The sequence below is a fragment of the Triticum dicoccoides genome, chromosome 3B (genome assembly GCF_002162155.2).
Source record: "Triticum dicoccoides isolate Atlit2015 ecotype Zavitan chromosome 3B, WEW_v2.0, whole genome shotgun sequence".
In the NCBI taxonomy this organism is placed as follows: Eukaryota; Viridiplantae; Streptophyta; class Magnoliopsida; order Poales; family Poaceae; genus Triticum; species Triticum dicoccoides.
Genome location: NC_041385.1, coordinates 3614348 through 3617852, shown reverse-complemented (window position 1 = coordinate 3617852; position 3505 = coordinate 3614348). Strand labels below are relative to the sequence as shown.

At 40.9% G+C, this 3505-nt stretch overlaps 1 long non-coding RNA gene across 1 annotated transcript; it reads right to left on the bottom strand.

The window, feature by feature from the left end:
* Window positions 1–1174: 1174 nt before the first annotated feature.
* LOC119280395 lies at window positions 1175–2038 on the bottom strand. Its single transcript, XR_005138075.1, has 3 exons — window positions 1966–2038; window positions 1698–1875; window positions 1175–1569 (listed from the first exon to the last, which is right to left on the bottom strand). It is a non-coding gene; the product is annotated as an uncharacterized LOC119280395 (long non-coding RNA).
* Between the last annotated feature and the right edge of the window lie 1467 nt (window positions 2039–3505).

Sequence of the window (3505 nt, the reverse complement as noted above, 5' to 3'; positions counted from 1 at the left end):
TGTTTTTGTTTTGTATTCTATTTTTTCTTTTGCGGAAAACTTTTGAATGATGATCACGAACATTTTTGGGAATTGTTAAAATATTTTTTACAAATTCACGAACATTTTTAAAAAATCATTAACATTTTTTTAAATTGTGAACTTCTTTTGCAATTCTGAATAATTTTTTGAAATGGTGAAGATTTTTCAAACAGGTGAACACTTTTTGTATTCGCAAAAGCTTTTTTTTGAAAACATGAACATTTTTTGTAACCTTGAACAATTTTTAAATTTGATGAACAATTTTTAAATTCGTGAATTGAATTTGGGAACATGTTTATGAAATCATGAACATTTTCTAAACCACAAACTTTTTTTTGAATTCACAAACATTTTTATGATTTCTTGATATTTTGTTCAAGATGCACATTTTTAAAAAAAATGGAACTTTTCTATTCATGAATTATTTAAATAAAAAATAAGCGAAAAAAATAAAAAAAATAGAGCGCTCAGACAATGGGCCGTCCAAACGGGCACGCGAGGGGTGCTCACAACCACTCCACCCAGCGCCCCACGCTCCATATAGGAGGTCCCCGAGTCTATACCTTACTTCATGCGAGTCCTACAAAGCGTTGCCTACAACGCAAGCTAATTTCATGGAGTCACTACCACACAATATGTTAATCTTCTTATCTATCACATTATGGGCTATCTGGTATGCGAGGCGACAGGTTATACATGAAGGCATCTTCCAGACACTACAAGCTCAGCCAGCCTTAGCGTTCGGCATCATCAATCAGCTAGCCGTGAGGATCCCGGCCATGGAAGTATCATCACAAGAGTGACAAAGATGAAACCATTCATCTTTGATGAACACCTCTCCAACTTTTAATTTTATTTCGTACTCCCTCTGCTTCATAATATAAGAACATTTTTGCAAGTTGTACCCTCCGCCACACAATATAAGAACATTTTTTATGTTATGGGATGAGGAGAGTAATGCATATTTTCAGCATCGTAAGGTGAGAAGTAAAAGGAAACACATGTGCATCGAATTGTCTTTTGGTCGGTATATGTGATTCAATAGATATATTAAAAAAGAAGGAACTTCGTGAATCTTACAAAGACAACTTGAATCATTAGCTCAAAACATTATAGCACACTAAACATAATCATGTCACATACGATCGACACATTAAAAACAATGACTGTTGCAATTGTTGCATTTAACAGACCAAGGCTACATATCTTGAACCGGAAAAACGAACATAACAAGAGACCTATACCAGCATCAACAAATGGTGATCATCACTTCTAAAAGACCAAAAAGACACTACAGGTAACAGGTTAACGGAACAAACAACATCCTTCTTCTGCCAGTACATATTTACAAACACACATCTTTTTCGGCCTGATGAGCGCGGCCTAAGGCTGACTGAGGTGGCCCCTAACATGCTTTGCTTTGCTGTATTTACTGGGTATATATATCATCTATCCAGCGGCCAGCTGATTATTATTATTCTTGTCACTGTCGAAGCAAGAGCAAGGCGGTCGCAACCCCAGCAGCATCTCCTGATCTGGATACAATGTCTGCAAAGCACATGTTTCAACAAAAGAAATCAATGTCTGCAAAGTACATGTTTCAAAAAAGAAATCAATGTCTGCAAAGCACAACGTGATGACAAAGTGATGAAGGGATCAGAACATAGCCGAATTACCAATGTTTTTTTGCCTATGGCCCTCTTAGGGCTTGGATAGAAATAAATGAAAGCGCTGCACTTTTGCATCATATTTTTTGGAGGTCGGCGACTTGTCGGCCACATTTCCACCGGGTGAAAGCCTCCTCCTCTTTCTCAACCGAAACAAGAAATCTTCGGTGTCAAGGACATAGGAGACCTGCATATATGGCATTGTGAGATATATACTGTAATAATACCCAGGTAGAACTGAAGGCATGGAATTCCGAATTAAATAAAGATACAGTACCTTAGAGGTCTTGCAGGATATCTTGCATTCAAGACCATTAGCAACTTTGATACCATCCATTGCCTTCAACTTCTCCGGAGTTATGTCGACTCTCTGATTGGCATCAATCTTAACCCCAAGGCGGACGCGATCAAAGGCAAAACTTGCATAGTTTATGATAAGCCAGCCCCGGCTCTGAAGAAAAGAATCGAGGCTGATGGGAAGAAATGGTGTGCCCCAGATTCGGGTTGGTATAAACTGAACACTGACGGTTCTTTCGTTTCTTCGGAAGTGGCCGGGGTTGGAATGATTCTTCGTAATCACCAGGGGGAAATAAAATTTTCAGCCTGTAGATCTCTGTTCTCTTGTCGAGATGCCCTCGAGGCAGAGCTTTGTGCTTGCATGGAAGGTGTTTCCCTGGCGTTACAACGCTGTGATCTTCCGATAGTGGTGGAGCTGGATTCTAAGGAGGCTGTCACCATGATTTCATGTGAAGGCGTCGATCGATCAATCTATGCCCCCGTTGTGCAGGAGATTAAGTACTTGCTGTCCCTGAGACAAACTTGTATTACTCATGTTTCTCGATCCCAAAATAAAGCTAGTGATAGTTTAGCATTGTTTGCTAGAATTCATGACAGGACTATGACCTGGCTAGGGTCTGGTCCGGAGGAGACTCTGGTGATAGTAGCTGATGATTGTAAGGTTCCCTTGATTGAGTAATAGAAGTTTCTCATTCGCAAAAAAAAAAAAAAAAGAGCGGGGTCAAAACGATCAAAATGGGTTCCGGATGAAGAGCACAAAGGAAGGAATTGTGTGTTTCGGTTTTGGGCTGGATTCTGGTTTAGGCCGATAGGCTTTCATCGAGTTTGGGCTTAAGTAGCATGAAGCTAACTGGGCCAACGAGTTGAGGCTCGAGTGGCCTTCTCGGTACAGAACTATGGAGGAGAATCCGAAGAGCAGTTCTACGGTTGATCTGAAGGAAAATGGCTTGCGGCAGTGGATAGGGATAGCCGTGCTCGTGAGGTTCGGGATAGCATAGCATAGCTGCAGTGTCTACGACGATGTGCTGCTGCTGCCAGTGTATTATGCTTCAATGTAAAAGGTCCGTAGGGATCTCGAGGGCCTGTGTGATCACCTCAGAGGGGTGTAACGGAGGCTGATGCACAAGCCATGGCGAGGCAGTTCGGCACAGGCTCTGATCGGAATATATATGAACTGAAATCGGGTCTTGGCTTGGGCTAAGGAAGGAACTGAATTTGGTTATTACCAAATCTCAGACTCAATCAAAATTCGATCAATTTCGAGGGTTTGAAAATTTGAAAATTCCGGTGTTCACTACTCAGTTTGGTACGATTCAGTCAGTGTCAGACCAGATGAAACTCGCTGATTTATGTGGTCTGTTTTCCAGGATCGGCACCGCAGGCAGTCTTTCTCCTCAAGAACAAAACAGTCAACACACATGTCAGCAATGAGAAAATAAGGATGCTAAAGGGTTTCAGTATTTATCATTCCTTGGAAAGCATCTAACTGAATGCTACTACAGCTCAAATGAATCAAACAT